This window comes from Vicugna pacos, chromosome 9 (genome assembly GCF_048564905.1).
Source record: "Vicugna pacos chromosome 9, VicPac4, whole genome shotgun sequence".
Classification (NCBI taxonomy): Eukaryota; Metazoa; Chordata; class Mammalia; order Artiodactyla; family Camelidae; genus Vicugna; species Vicugna pacos.
In genome coordinates, this window is record NC_132995.1 from 17,091,905 (window position 1) to 17,108,940 (window position 17,036).

The 17,036-nt window shown below is 38.5% G+C and overlaps 1 long non-coding RNA gene across 2 annotated transcripts; it reads right to left on the reverse strand.

The window, feature by feature from the left end:
* Positions 1 to 15,526, reverse strand: LOC140698439 (uncharacterized). 2 transcript variants are annotated; one of them, XR_012076225.1, is made up of 5 exons: positions 15,332 to 15,526; positions 14,844 to 14,976; positions 12,995 to 13,048; positions 9,556 to 9,644; positions 1 to 266 (listed from the first exon to the last, which is right to left on the reverse strand). It is a non-coding gene; the product is annotated as an uncharacterized lncRNA (long non-coding RNA). The 2 variants fall into 2 exon arrangements; XR_012076226.1 differs by lacking the exon at positions 9,556 to 9,644.
* Positions 15,527 to 17,036: the final 1,510 nt, after the last annotated feature.

Genomic DNA, 17,036 nt, shown 5'->3' on the forward strand with positions numbered 1-17,036 from the left:
TAATAGAGGAGGTATTTATTCATTCATTTCAACATCTATAGTCCATTTGCTGTATGCTAGGCTCTTTGCTTAATGTTGGGGTTAGATGATGAATAAAAAATGATCTCTGCTCTCAAGAGTTTTCAGTCTAGTTGGAGACAGAGAGAAATACACAGTGTGACATGGGCTCCACATAGTAGGGATAAGTACCAGGTGCCAGGGAAATACAGAGTAAGCTCTTCGTCTAATCCTGGAGTGGTGGTCAGGAAAGCCTTCTCATCTTCTTGCTGGAGTAATGAAGGTGAGTCTGCATTAGTCAGGCAAAGGTGCAGAATGAAAGACCAGACTATGTGGGAAGGCATAGTGAGGAAGTCAGGACAATGAGAAGCACCGTGCGACCAGAGTTTAGGGCTGGAGAGAGCTGGGGAGATTGAGAAGACTGAAAATGGAAGCCTCTCAAGGAGTTTGGATCTTATCTTGAAATCAATAAGAAGTCATGAAAGCTTTCTAAGGAGGGGAATAGTGTGTTCAAATTTCCATATAAAAAGGATTATTCTGGCTGCTACAATGAGAAACAGATTGAAGGAGAATGTGATCAGAAGCAGGAATATTAGCAAAGACTTAACAATAAGGAAGTGCAGGTGATCTTTGCAGTAGCCTGAGAAATGAGTGGGAGAAGAAATGATGAGTTTGCACAAATTTTTCTAGAAATGTGGCTTTGAACAAGAGGAGATAGCAAGATAGCTACAGGGAAGTCTGGAATAAAACAGGGCGCGCGCGCGTGTGTGTGTGTGTGTGTGTGTGTTAAGGTGAGAGGGGCAGGCATGTTTAAACACAGGGTAGAAAGGAGCTATTCCCTAAGGGGATGGGTGGGGATGAGACCAATCTCACTTCATAGAGCTTGGGAGGGAGAGGGCGGGACTCTCCCCTAATTTTAATGTCCCATATTACGGTTTGTTTTTGTTCTATTACAAGGAAGGGAAGTTCATCCTGGAGGAATAAATGGAGGGATGGTGGTTTACAGAGAGGTTTAAGTGCGTAAATTGGAGCTAAGAATAGGAAAGAGAATTGACTCCAGAAGAATGAGATTTCAGAGCAATATGGTGCCCATTAGAAGCTGAAGATCATAATTCTGCTCAGTGGATTGTATGGTTGTTTCTATAGAGCTTCACACCAAGGATATTTCTCTAGAATCTGATCTATGTGGCCTGGCCTTAGCTTATGCACTGTGACTCAGAAGAATTAAAAGGGTACCCTCTGAAGTCACTACAGGCTTGGGAAAATATACTGAAGAGATACTTGCCTTACCAGAAATCAAAATATACTATTACGTTATAGCTATTAAAACCATGTGATATTGGCCCAAGGTTAGACAAATAGACCAGTGGAAGGAAATAAAGAACCCCAAAGCTGAGACAGTTATATGAGGGAATTTCAGAGATGAAAAATATGGCTCTTTAAATAACTGGAGAAAGAAAGGATCATTTAACAAATAGGAAGGTGATGAGCAGCTACTTGTTAGATGCCTACTATATCCTTTTCTAAATCATTAGAGGAAAATATTTTTTACAAGCTTAGCTTGTAGAAGTTTTCCTAAATAATGTATGAGACCTATAATCCAAAAAACAGAAAATATGAACATATTTGACCACATACAAGTTAAAAAAACAAAACAAAAACGCCTGTATGACAAAAAAAGAAAAAGTTTAAGCTAAAAATTTAAATGGTAAGTTACAAATTGGGGGAAAATATTTGTAAATATATTACACAGGGTTACTATTAATATATATGTTTCTACAAATCAAATCTACTGTTCTGCATTTGTCATATTTATCATAAATTAAGTGTCCACATATGTATTGACCCATTTCCAGATTCTTGTTCTGTTCCATTGGTCTGTTTGTCTACCCTTGTGCTAATATCACACTGTCACATTATGGAAAAATACGTTTTTACATCTGGTAGTTTAAATCCTCCAAAATCATCTTCAAAATGAAAAGCGAAAAATTGGTGATAATATTCTTTTCCTTAAATTTAATGCATACATACTTTAATATTTGTTATGTCATTGTTATTTATAACTCGTATTTTACAAATATTAATTTATAGCTGCTTAATACTTAATAACACCAAAATAGGAAAAAAAACTTTTATTGCCTAGTATAGTGGCAGCATTAAAATTTTATAAATTTAAAAATTAGAAACATAAGGGGAAAACATACAAAACCGCATTTTCAGTGGGATAATTTAATATACCTCTTATTATTTGACAGGCCAAGGAACAATACATGGAGTCAAGGGGCCCAGATGATGAAATAGCAGACAAAAACTTCAAAACAGCTATTATAATATGTTCAAAGAACAAAAGGAAAGCATGCTTAAAGAATTAATGGAAAGGATGATAACAATGTCCCACCAAATAGAGAACATCAATAAAGAGTTGAAGTTGAAAAGTACAATAATCAAAATAAAAACTTCACTAGAGAGGCCAAAGAAAAGATTTGAGCTGGTGAAAGTAAAATCAGTGAAACTGAAGATAGATCAATACTGATTATCCAATCTGAAGTAAGAGTGAAAAAAAAAAAAGGAAAGGAAAAATTAAGAGAGCCTCAGAAAAATGTAAGACACCATTATATGCACCAAAACAGACATAAAGAAATTAGCACATATAGAGGAGAGAAAGGAGCATTAAAAATATTAAAAGAAAAAAATGGCTGGGGGAGTGCCAAGATGGCAGAGCAAAAGGATGCATAGCTCATTCTCTTTCATGAATACACCAAAAATTACAGCTACAGACTGAACAGTTTGAACAGAATACCTACTGAACTCTGGCAGAATATCTCTTACTTCAGAAATGTAAGAAGATTCCTTACAAAAAATGGGTAGGAGGGAAAAAAAAAAGAGAAATCAATGCGGGACCTGTCCTGAGGGGAGGGAGTGGCAAAGGAGGAAAAGTGCCTTCTCTCTGGGATGTCCCCTCTCCAGCGGGGAGGTCAGCAGGGACAGAGAGAGAGCTTCTGAAGCTCAGAGGAGAGAGCAGCAGATGCTTGGCAGCCAGAACTGAGAGAAACCAGCAGAGAGGGTCTCTGCGATCCCTAGCAAGAGATGTGATCCAGCCTGGGTTGGACGGGACTGGCTGCTGGAGCTTGGGCTTCTTCGGATGAGCCCAGGGAGAGGACTGGGACTGACTGAACAGGGGCAGCCCCAGGGGGCTGGAGTGTGGTGCGGGCTGTGGCTATGAGTGTGTGCAGAACGGAACAGCCTGGGGCCCACATAAAAAGTGCCACTGCTGATGCGCAGGATGGGGAGAGGCACAACACAGCTGGGCCATAGCTGCTGTCTCCGCTAGCCCAGAGGGTATTGCCCTGCACTATTTTTGACACATGTTCTCCCAAGAAGACAGGTGGGGTTCAGACACAGCCATCTTCTCACCTTGTTCTGAAGGGACACAATCCCAGGTGCGGGGCTCCCAGGTGGAGGTGGGGCTGAAACCTGAATCCATACCCAGGGATCCTGCAACTTCACAGCCAGGACTGAGATTTGATTCCAGCCCCAGGCAGCAGTGGTAGATTTGCTCCACTGGTGCCTTCATGGACCCGCATCTCTAAGACGAATGAGTGGAGTTCTGGTGCACGGTGGGGACAGGTTTGGTGTTAACAGTGGGCCTGCATACAGTATGTAGACATGGGGCTGGGTCTGCACTGACCCTGTGGCACACCACAAATACAGGTGTGTGACTGCACATTCACTACAGTGGGTTGTAATGCCTGACATTGGCAGATCTGCACTGGTGGCTCTGCAGACACAGAGGCTGGGGGACACCAGAGCAGGTTGCTGACATTCCTGTGGCTGAAGCAAGGACAAGGGTAGCGTCAATAAAGTGTACTTTGTAAACCTGAATAACAAAGTGACAGACAATACCACGGAAGGCACTTCCCACAGAGGGACATCTCCTGCAAAGGAATACTCAGTGGCTCCTCTTCCAGCTGAAGCACTCCAACCCTGCCTCCCACACACCACAGCTTAGCAATGGGTCTGGAAGCCTCTATTCAAACAACAGAGGAGCAGACCCGGACTCTGTCAAGGCTGTGACAACCACAGAATGAAAAGGAGGCCCCACTCAACAACAAGGGCAGGCTCTGATCACCACAACACCAACCACACCCCCAATTAAAGGGATGACAGCTAACATACATGGAAGAAAGACATGGCAACCATTCATACTAAAAACAGCTCTTGCAACAAAATTATTAGACATACAAATCAACAAAAGAATGCTTCCACTTTAAAAAAAAAAAAAGCCCTTCAAGACCACAGTAGATAACTGAAACTCCATAATCCACAGAGTCAGAGAAATAAAGTAAAATGAAGAAGCAGAGGAACCACTCCCAATTAGAAGAACAATTGAAGTTCCCTGAAAAAAATGAACAATGAAACAGACCTTGACAGTCTACTAGATCATGACTCCAAAAAGGGGGGTGATAAAAGCACTGAAGGAAATGAGAGACTATCAATAGAAATGCAGAGTACTATAAAAAGGAAATAGAAACTACAAAGAGGAGCCAATTAAAATGAGAAAACTCAATGGCCGAAGATAAAAGCCAAGCTAAAGGCAGTCAAAAGCAGATTAGATAATGTATAGGAATGAATAAATGATTTAGAAGACAGGATAACAGAAATCACCCAATCAGAACAGCAGACAGAAAAGTAAATGAAAACTAATGAAAGCAATATAAGGGACCTATGGGATAATATAAAGCAGGCCAATCTATGCATAACAGGCGTCCCAGAAAGAGAAGAAAGAGAACAGGGGATTGCAAAGGTATTTGAATAAATCATGACTGAAAACTTCCCACATATAAAGAAGGAAACAGATAACCATACTGGAAGCACAGAGGGTCCCAAATGAGAAGAATCCATACTACCTACACCAATGCATATTATAATTAAGATGGCCAAAGATAAAGATAAAGAAAAGATTCTAAAGGCAGCAAAAGAAAAACAAAGAGTTACAAGGGAACCCCCACAAGGCTTTCAGCTGATTTTTCTACACAAACACTGCTGGCCAGAAGAGAGTGGCAAGATATATTCAAAGTCCTGAATGAGAAAAAGCTGCAACCTAGGATTATCCAGCAAGATTGTCCTTCAGAATAGAAGGAGAGATAAAGAATTTCACAGACAAGCAAAAACTAAAAGAATTCAGCAATACTAAATCTATCCTAAAAGAAATATTGAAAGGTCTACTCTAAATAGAAAAGAAGCAGGGAGCTACAGGAAAAAAAAAATAGCTGGAAATGCAAAAACTACAATGAGCTGCAAAAGAATAAACATTAAGATGGAAAAGAGGACATCAGAATCATAAAAGGTGGGAGAGGGAAGCAAGAAAATGTAGATTTTCTTTTCATTATTCTTAGGATGTGTTTGAGCCTATATAAATATCAGTCTAAAGCAAACAGACCTAGTAATGGGTTAACATACTTGAAAAACAGGGTAACCACAAATCAAAAGCATACAATAGGGTCACAAAAACCAAAAAAAAACCAAGCTAACACAACAGAAAATTATCAAGCCACACACACACAAAAAGAAAGGAACAAATAAGAAGTAACAAATCAACTAGAAAACAAAGTTTAAAAATGGCAGTAAACACACATCTATCAATAATTACCATAAATGTCAACGGACTAAATCCTCCCATCAAAAGACAAAGAGTGGCAGATTGGATAATAAAACAAGAGCCTACAATATGCTGCCTACAAGAGACTTACTTTAGGGTGAAGGACACACACAGACTGAAAGTGAGAGGATGGAAAAAGATATTTCATGTAAATGGAAATGACAAGAAAGCAGGAGTGGCAATAATCATATCATACAAAATAGACTTTAAAACAAAGGCCATAAAGAAAGATTAAAAAGAACACTATATAATGATAAAAGGAACAATACAAGAAGAGAATATTACACTTGTTAACATATATGCACCCAATGTAGGAGCACCTAAATATATAAAACAAATACTAATAGACAGAAAGGGATAAATTGATTGGGAACACAATAATAGTAGGAAAATTTAACACCCTACTAACATCATTGGACAGGTCTTCCAGACAGAAAATCAATAAGGCAATGGGGATACTAAATGACACAATAGAACAGTTGGACTTGGTTGATATTTTTAGGACATTACACCCCCCAAAACAGAATATACATTCTTTTCAAGTGTGCATGGAACATTCTCTAGGATAGACCACATATTCAGATACAAAAGAAGTCTCAAAAAATTTTATAGAAACTATTTCAAGCATCTTTCCTGACCACAAAGGCATGAAACTACAAATCAACCACAGAAAAACAAATGAGAAGAAAAAAAAAAAGACTGCATGGGGACTAAACAACATGCTACTAAAAAACCAATGAGTCCACGATGAAATCAAAGAAGAAATTTAAAAAAATACCTTGAGACAAATGACAATTAAAACACAACCACACAAAATCTATGGGATACAGCAAAAGCAGTCCTAAGAGGAAAGTTTATAGCTATACAGGCCTTCCTCAAAAAAGAAGAACAATCTCAAATAAACAACCTAACCTACCACCTAAAAGAATTAGAAAAAGAAGAACAAACAAAACCTAAAGTTAGCAGAAGGAAAGAAATAATAAAGATCAGGGAGAAAACAGATAAAATAGAGATTTTTAAAAATAGAAAAAAATCAATCAAATCAAGAGCTGGTTTTTTGAAAGAGTAAACAAAATCAACAAACCTCTGGCCAGGCTCACCAAGAAGAAAAGAAAGAGGACACAAATAAACAAAATAAGAAAGGAAAATGGAGAAATTACATCCAACACCACAAAAACACAAAAAACCATAAGAGAATACTATGAACAACTATGTGGCAACAAATTGGATAACCTAGAAGAAATGGACAAGTTTTTAGAAACATGCAGTCCATCAAAACTGAATCTAGAAGAAATAGATCATTTGAACAGACCAACCACTAGAAGTGAAAAGAATCAGAAATAACAAAAATCTCCCTGCAAACAAAAGTCCAGGACCAAATGGCTTCACTGGGGAATTCTACCAAACATACAAAGAACTCATACTGATCCTTCTCAAACTATTCCAAAAGACTGAAGAGGAGTGAACACTCCTAAACTCATTCTATGAAGCCATCATCACCCTGATACTAAAACCAGGCAAAGATACTACCAAAAAAGAAAATTACAGACCAATATTGTTGATGAACATAGACGTAAAAATTTCCAACAAACTATTAGCAAACAGAATCCAACACTACATAAAAAAATCATATATGTTACACTTGTTAACATATATGCACCCAATGTAGGAGCACCTATGATTAAGTTGGATTCATCCAGGGATACAAGGATGGTTCGACATGTGCAAATCAATCAATGTGATACATCACATCAACAAAAGGAAGGACAAAAATCACATGATCAAATACATGCAGAAAAAGCATTTGCTAAAATTCAACACCCATTTATGATAAAAACTTTTACCAAAGTGGATATAGAGGGAACATATCTCAACATAATAAAAGGTATTTATGACAAACCCACAGCCAGCATAATAATCAACAGTGACAAGCTGAAAGCTTCCTGCTAAAATCTAGAACAAGACAAGGATCCCCACTCTCACCACTTCTATTCAACATATTATTGGAAGTCCTAGCCATAGCAATCAGGCAAGAAAAAGAAATAAAAGGGATTCAAATTGGAAAAGGATAGGTAAAAGTGTCACTACATGTGGATGACATGATATTATATATGGAAAACCCTAAAGGCTCTACACAAAAACTACTAGAGCTGATAAAAGAATTCAGCAAAGTAGCAGGATACAGATCAACATACAGAAATCAGTTGCATTTCTTTACACTAACAATGAAAAATCAGAAAAAGAAAGTAAAGAAAACAATCCTTTTTAAAATCACATCCAAAACAATAAAATATTTAGGAATAAATCTGACCAAGGAGGTGAAGAACTTCTATGTAGAGACCTACAAAACACTGATTAAGGAAATTAAACATGACTTAAAGAAATGGAAAGATATCCCATTCTCTTGGATTGGAAGAGTTAATATTGTTAAAATGGCCATACTACCCAAAGCAATCTACATATTTACTGTGATCCCTATCAAATTATCCAGGACACTTTTCACAGAACTAGAACAAATAATCCTAAAGTTTATATGGACTCACAAAAGACCCAGAATTGCTAAAGCAATACTGAAGAAAAAGAACGAAGCTGGAGGAATAACCGCCCCCCCCCCAGGTTTCAGGCAATACTACAGAGCTAAAGTAATCAAAACAGCATGGTATTGGTACAAAAACAGACATATGGATCAATGGAACAGAATAGAAAGTCCAGAAATAAACCCGCAGACTTACAGCCAATTAACCTTTGACAAAAGAGGCAAGAATATACAATGGAGAAAAGACAGCCTCTTCAGCAAGTGGTGGTGTGAAAACCTGACAGCTGCATGTAAATCAATGAAGACAGAACACTCCCTTAGACCAATACACAAAAATAAACTCAAAATGGCTTAAAGACAAATATAAGAGAAGACACTATAAAACTCCTAGAAGAAAACATAGGCAAAATATTTTCTGACATAAATCCTAGCAATGTTCTCCTAGGGCAGTCTACCAAGGCAACAGAAATAAATAATATCAAAAATAAACAAATGGGACCTAATTAAAGTTACAAATTTTTGCACAGCAAAGGAAACCATAAGCAAAACAACAACCTATGAGATGGGAGAAAATATTTGCAAATGAATGCAACTGATAAAGGCTTAATTTCCAGAATATATAAACAGCTCATACAACTTAATAACAAAAAGAAAACCAAACAATCAAATCCAAAAATGGGCAGAAGACCTAAACAAGCAAGTCTCCAGTGAAGACATACAAATGGCCAACAGTCACATGACAAAATGCTTGATATTGCTAATTATCAGAGAAATGCAAATCAAAACTGCAATGAGGTATCACCTCACACCAGACAGAATGGCCATCACTAAAAAGTCCACAAATGATAAATGCTGGAAAGGGTGTGGAGAAAAGGGAACACTGTTAGTGGGAAAGTAGTTTGGTGCAGCCATTACGGAAAACAGAATGGAGATTCCTCAAAAAACTAAAAACAGACTTACCATATGATCCAGCAATCCCACTCCTGGGCTTATATCTAGAAGGAACTCTAATTCTAAGAGATACATGCACCCCAATGTTCACGGCAGCACTATATACAATAGCCAAGACATGGAAACAACCTAAATGTCCATCAACAGATGACTAGATAAAGAAGCTATGGTACACTTATACAATGGAATACTTCTCAGCCATAAAAAAGAATAAATAATGCCATTTGCAGCAACATGGATAGACCTGGAGATCATCATTCTAAGTGAAGTAAGTCAGAAAGAGAAAGAAAAATACCACAAAATATGATATCACTCATATGTGGAATCTAAAAAAAGAAAAAAGAAGACACTAATGAACTTATCTACAAAACAGAAACAGACTCACAGACATAGAAAAAAAACTTATGCTTACCAAGGGTAAAGGAGGTGGGAAGGGATAAACTGGGAGCTTGAGTTTTTTCTGTATAGCACAGAGAACTATATTCAATATCTTGTAGTAACCTATAATGAAAAAGAATATGAAAATGAATATGTGTATGTGTATATATATATATATATATATGAATGAAACATTATGCTGTTCACCAGAAACTGACACATTGTAAACTGACTATACTTCAATTAGTTAGTTACAATTCAGTTAGTTAGTTTACACATTGTAAACTGACTATACTTAAATTAATTAAAAAGAGAGAAGAAAAAAGCACTGAAAAAATCTAAAAAAAAAAGAAAAAGAAAAAAGAAACAATGGCTGAAACTTTACAAATCTGATGAAAAACACTAATCTACAGTGCCAAAAGCTTAACCAACTCCAAGTATGATAAACCAAGAGACTCACATCCAGACATATCATAGTTAATTTATTGCAAGACAAAGACAAAGATAAAATAATGAAAGCAGCAAAAGAACAACTCATCACATACAGGGTATCCCTAGAAAGATTAACAGCAGATTTTTCATAAGGAACAATGGAGAACAAAAGGCACTGGGATGATATATTCAAAGTGCTGAAGGTAAAATACTGCAAACATGAATCTTTTACCCAGTAAAACTATCTCTTGAAAAATGAAGACAAAAGAAAGACATTCCCAGATAAACAAAACCTGAGAGAATTTATTGATAGCACACCTGTATGACAAGAAATACTCCGGCAGAAAGCAAATAACCTGAGACAGTAATTTGAATGTGCATACAAACACACACACACACACACACACACCCCCAAACATACACACACAGCACACACACACAGCATTGGTAAAGGTAATTATGGAGTAATTGCAAAACAAGACAAAACTGTGTATTTTTTCTCCTGTATTCCCTAAAATGATTTATAAAACAATGTGTCTATAATTGCACTTTGGGGTTTATAACATTTAGACACACAATATATTTGACAATAACGTTACCTAGAAGGAAGATGGGCACAAAGTTATATTGGGGTAAGGAAAGCATACAAGATGATAACCCAAATCTACAGTAATAAGTGAAGAGAAAATAAAGGATAAATAAGGAGATAACAACTCTATAAATAAATACTTGCTTTCTTTTCTTCTCTGTTTCTTTAAAACACATGAGAGTATATAATGAATTAATTATAATAATGTAGTGTTGGATTTGTAACATATAAAGTGTAAAGAATAATCAGAAACCTCAATTAAATAGAGTGGGGAGACCAGAAGGGGGAGCTCTCATGCCCTGTGACAATACAGAGCCCAGCAGGAAGGACAAAGACTCTTCTTTCCTGGTAAGGACTCAGCCAGTAAAAAGGCATAGACTCTTTGTTTATTACAGCCCTCCCAACTTCCTTTTCCCCATTATAAAAGCATGCCCTCTCCTTTGCCTTATGGGGACTTGCACATGGCTTGCCGTGGTTGCTGACCCCAACTGCAATTCCCTGCTGATCCCAAATGAACCCATCTTTGCTAAAGAAATATGTAGCAGTCTATTTGTTTTAGGTCAACTAAAGACATAATTTTTATAACAATAACAGCATAAAGAGGAGGTGGAATGGAGCTATTTAGGAATAAAATTTCTATATTTCACTAGAACTAAATCACTATAAATCTGAAGTAGATTTTGATGTTAAGCTAAAATTAGAACATGAAAATTTTTATACAACTCTGTGAATACACCAAAAATTGTATTTTTTGAATTGTATACCATAAATCAGCGAACTTTATAGTATTAAATTATACCTCAACAAGTTTGTCATTTTAAAAAGACATGGAAGATCTGAATAATAACATATCTGTGATCTAATAGGTAAAAATATACCAGTGCTCTATTGGCCAAAGAATATGCATTCTTTCCAAACGCCCAAAGAATATTCACGTTCACAAAAGGAATTTACATTAGGTACTAAAAGAAATGTGAATATATTCCTGAAGACTAGAACTTCTACTGCACACAATGCAATATACTAAATGATAAATAAAAAGGATCAACATAATAATCAAACTTATAAATCAAAATAAAAGTCTTAAAAATCTTTTGGGTATAATAAATCTTTGGATATAATAAAAAATGTCCATTTCAGTTATGTTTAGAAAATAATTATGAGATAGTATATATTAAATTTTTAGGATATAGCTTTAGGTATTCAAGAAAATTCACAATTTTAAAGGCTTATTTATTGGAAAGGAATAAACGGGCAATTATTCAGTTCTGGGAAGTAGAAGGGGGATTTCTTTATCTGAAATCTGGTATTTATGAAGTTGCTCAGGGAATCCAAGGTAATCATAACATAACAATATGAATAGCTATGATAAATGGACTAGTCATGGTTAAAATAAACCCTCATTCCCATATCTCCTGACTCAAGAGAGGAGTCATTTTGCCTTTCATGTTGTCATTTTGAGGAGTCTGTCTCTTCTTGGCAATGGAGTGGGATACAAACACAACAGATCTACCACGAAGTGAACTCGAAACAAACCAACCAACCTAGATTTCACACTATCTGTGTAAGTCATATTGATTGCTTGTATCACAAGCAAAGCCACTGACAGAGCTGGATGGGGCACAATTCAGACAGGGTAACAACTGAGGAAGGGAAATCGATGGGATATAGGATATGGACATGAAAGAGAATGAGTTAAACCGTAAAGGGAGGCTCTTGGGAAAATTGAAGTACCTTCTCTGTCAGCAGACTGCGACAGTCTGAAGAGATATCATCACACACCATAAACAGAACCTCCCCCATTAATACCTGACTCAGTCTTTGTTCATTTCAAGAATTGTAATAATTGCAATTATAAGCCATTTTCTGAAATATAAAATAAAACTAACTTTTTGAAATGCTTGTTCAATTTTCAAGGCAAAGCCTTAATCATATCTTTTTTTCACTGCACTATGAAATTTTGGTTCCTGTTTTAAGTGGATTCACTCCAATTCCACTCCTGCCCTTTTGGGGGGTACTATTTTTCCTAGGATAATCAGGCCTTCCCACAAATTAACCTTCCATCAGCAATTGCTTCCTTAGTGTAAACTTTTTTGATGGCTTAAAAGGTGAAGGCAAAAAGTTGGGGGCATTTTGGAACTAGTGGAGCAACTCAGAGATGGAGTTAGCTGTTGCACTACCCCCCAACCAAAGGACTTGGTGCTGGTAGAGTCCTCCGAGTAGGAGGCACACCCTGCCAACTTCAGTTCTGCCTTGCACAGCAGGCACTGGAAGATAGAAGATCAGCCCTAGACAAATCGCAGGCCCTGTGGACAGAACTGCAATAATTCTCAGACATTTGACACCAATCTCCCTTGAATCATCAATGATAACCACGTGGAAGTCCATCTTTGGCCTGTTCTGTCCAGCTTTTGTTAATACACCTTAATTCAGCTTCTCATCTCTGTCTTACCTCACACAGGTTTCTCCTCCAAAGAAACCAGCTTCTCCTGATCACAGCTGATACCTATAGGAAACAGGGCAACAGTACTTGAGCCTCTCCTTGCCTTTTAGAAACTACCTGAGTCACACATGAACATTATAATCAAGGGAGGGAAATAGCTCGGTGGTAGAGTTCATGTTTAGCATGTCCAAGGTCCTGGGTTCAATCTCCAGGCCCTCCGTTAAAAAAAGTAAATTTTTTAAAAAGTTACCATTGAGCTGGCCCCCAGTTTCAGTGTCCAGGGTTTGGACTTACAAGCAGTTTTCGCCCTGGAGTGGTGAATTCCAAACTTTTGTGTGAAAGAAAACACACATCTGATGGGGCACGTGGCATGTCGTGGCCTGTTCCAACACTTATTTTTGTATTTGTACTCCAGACCTACATACCACTACTCAGCTATGACTCTGATAAGGCTTGTGGCATTTTTTTAAAACATGGCATAATATGTCTTTTTCACAGGGTAAATTGAAAAGGTTTGGTCTTAGCAATGATTTACATGTGGCCGTCCTGTTTTATCTTCTGCCTAAGTAGCTTTTCCAAGAGGAGTTTCGGGGTCAAATATTTTTTTCTCTTCTCCAATTTTTAAAGTTTATCAGTGCATGGGGGAAAAATAAAAATTTTAGGTTAAGTGTAAGTATGAATCATAAACTGTGTGCTCATTTTTGGATGCACCCCTTAATACACTAATCAACTCCAAGTGAATGCCACTGGGCACGTGTCACTCTCTCAAATGGTGAAAGGTGATTGGCTTTCAGCTTGCTGTTGATGATAAACTAAAAGAAACCCACCACCCAGCCTCACTGGGTTTGCTCACTCATGGATTTCTGAGCCACACCATCCCTGGGATCTTTGCCCCATTGCTTTTCCCAGCTGTGGGATTTTCTAATTTATGGTCCAAAGCTTCTAAGGCAATTGGTTAACCCGACCCATGTATTTTTGCTTCAAGGAAAGACCTCAGGATTTTAAATGTTTTACATCAGACATTGAATATTTAATGCGTGACTAAATTTATGAGTCACTAGTAAACAAACAAAACTTGATTCCCCTCAGGGAGGGGGCACCTTCCCTTCTTGTAATTCACCCCGTACATATATCTGTCATGGCCAAAAGGGTGTGTGCAATTATTTCAGTGGGGGAGAATCTCAAATAATCAGCTACAACCACAATGTTTTGACGGTGTGAGCGTTGTGGGCACAGCCAGATAATTAATTAGATTTGAACTGTCTGTGTGCCAGTGTCAGTCTTTGAAATTAACTGAAGCCATTCCAAAAAGAAAAAAAAAAAGAAAAAAGGATTACTTACGTCCTTTAGAACATAAATCAGAAAACTTAAAAATGTTTCAGTAATTCTTAAACTGTCAGTAATTGCCCTAGTTTTCTATGCTTAAAGGGATTTATTAAGTTATTTTCCCATGATAACTTTTAAACGAAAAACTCCGAGTTTAAAAAAATAAAGGAACTGGAATAATTGGCTTTGATGAATTCAAGTTCCAGTTCTGCACTGTAACTCTGAGTGCAGAGTTTAAAGGGGCGGATGTGCTCTGAAAACATACTCTGTGAATCAGCCCGTCGCACTGTGGAAAGTAATGACAGTGTTGAGCTGTACAACATGCACCCAGTAAGTGGGTCATCCCAGGCTTAATTCTTTCCTAGTTTCAGGACCAGACACGGTGATGCGGTTTTGCAGATAAGATCTTGTGCTCTGGGCCAAAATACAAGGAAGGTTCTCCCTGCATCATCCCACAGAGCAAAACCAGCAGGGCACCCAGCGCCCTGGTATCATCCTCCTTCACCCCTCATCCAGAGCCCCCTCTATCTACCTGGAGGGGCTGACGTCTCCCATGACTCCTAGTGGCTTCTTGTGTGATTACGAAGCTTCAGATAACTTTAGAGGAATGAAGAAAACACTGAAATTTCTCAACTTTTTTGAGTAAGCAGCAGACATTCTTCAGCCTGTGGAGAAAGCATCAGAGCAGGTAAACAACAATTTCCTAAAAGCAGATTTCACTTTCTGATTCCCTGATGATTGTCTCTAAAACGTCTTTTTTTTTTTTTTTTTTTGTGAACTACATCTATCAGTGTTAAATTCAGGGGGTGGGGCGGAGGGTAAAGAAAAAAAGATACATTTTTCCAGTAAAGATTGGACAATAAATTTAGGACTGTATCAACTACAGTGAGGTTTATGGAACGCTCTCAGGGACTCCCAGAACTGATGGGAGATGAACCTGCTCTCTGGGACCTGAGTAATTTCCTCATCCCAGGAGCAGCCCAATCAGGATGTGGCTGCTTCGGTCCGGCCTCCGCTCACCTGGGTCCTGGCAGCGGGTAGGTAGTCTGCCATCTTTGTGTCGTTCACTCGAGATTCAAGGTCCCTGCAGTGGGACTGTAATCGGCCGAGTGTGGGTCCCAGGCCTCCCGACTTCCCCTTATCATCCAAGAGAGGAAGGAGGCGCCTCTTCAGCTTCCACGGAGGTCGGGTACCAGTGCGACGCAGCGCCCTCCGGTTAGCCCTGTACGGAGACTGCGCAGTTGAGGGGGGAAAGGTCACTTCTCGCGAGAATTGCAGCGTGCTGCTCGGACAGACAGCTGGGCGGCAGAACCTAGGTAGCTGGTGGCACCTGTCCCACTTGGAGGGTGAAGGGCCAGCCTGTGCATGGAGCCGGGCCCGTAAGGGCTTCTCCCTCTTCAGCGCTCCCATAGCATCTATGCGGATCTCACTCACATGCCATGTCGCATCCTCTGCCCCAGGTTCAGGAGCACCTCCCAGCGAGATGGCAAGCTTCTTAACAGGGATCTCCAAGGAAGCCAGCGCAGTGCTGTGAACATGACAGTTACTCGAAGCATATGTGTTGACTAAGAATATGAAACCAGTGACATATGTGAGCATCACATGAAGTCACATCGCACTATTTTCTGGGGAACTAGCATGGTGTCTGGGGATGAACCCAGGGGCTGAGCAAACCCATATTCTCATATGAGATCCGTGTGCCCTTGAGCCAGTTATTTCTCCTTTCTGGGCCTCAGTTTCTCATCCCTGGATGTGGATGATAATTCTGATCTTGAAGGGGTGTTGAGGAATCTAGAGGTAATGTAGGCAAAGCATCTGGTATGTACCAGGCATTCAACGTGCAAGTTTTAACAATTATAATTGGACATGGACTTTTTATGGGCTGTTCCTCAGACACTTCATGCCTTGATTGAAGACAAATGTGTTGTGTCTTTAAGTTCTTCCTTAGAGAATCTTCCATTAACCCCAAATTTGCTTTACATCATAGAGTATGTATGTATGATATACATACTTTTTTAATTTCCAGAATTTTTATACCTTGATATTAGAAGATTAACATTCATTAATCATTTGTTTTGAAAGGTATTATGACACAAGATAATGTAACCCAATCCAGTGTCTGGAAAATATGTTACAGTATCCTTTTGGATAACAGCAGAGAAATTTTAATCAAAGCTTTTGGTTTGATTTGCGGCAAGAAGATGAAGACTCTTTGTTGGCACTTGCTTAGTTAAGGTGCTGAATTTTCAAATTGTCCATAGGTACTAAGTGCTCACTGTGTACAAGGAAGGGTCCTAGGCACGCCAGAGGGAGATCACTGCCTTCCTGGGGTCTCCTAGCAGGGGAAGACAGACCACCAACAATAGACAGAAACCAGAGATAAACTGAACGCTATATTAAAAGGTGGTAAATATTGTCGGGAAAAAAGTGGAAAAATATAAGGAGAACTGGACATGGGATTGAGTACATTTAAACAGGGTGGGCATCGGTGAGATGTTCCACGTGGGAGCAGACTTATAGGGTTTCAGTCAAGAGAATTAAAACCCCCAGTGTGCCATGAGAAGAAAATTATCTAGAATGGTTTTCTCCACGTGTCATGTTACTCTGAAAACTGCCAGGTTCTTTTTTTTTTTTTCTCTCTTAGGACATGCTGTTGTAGATATTGTCACAATTATTCTTTTGGGAAATGTCTCCTCCCCTCCTCCCTGCCCTTCTTTTCAAGGAT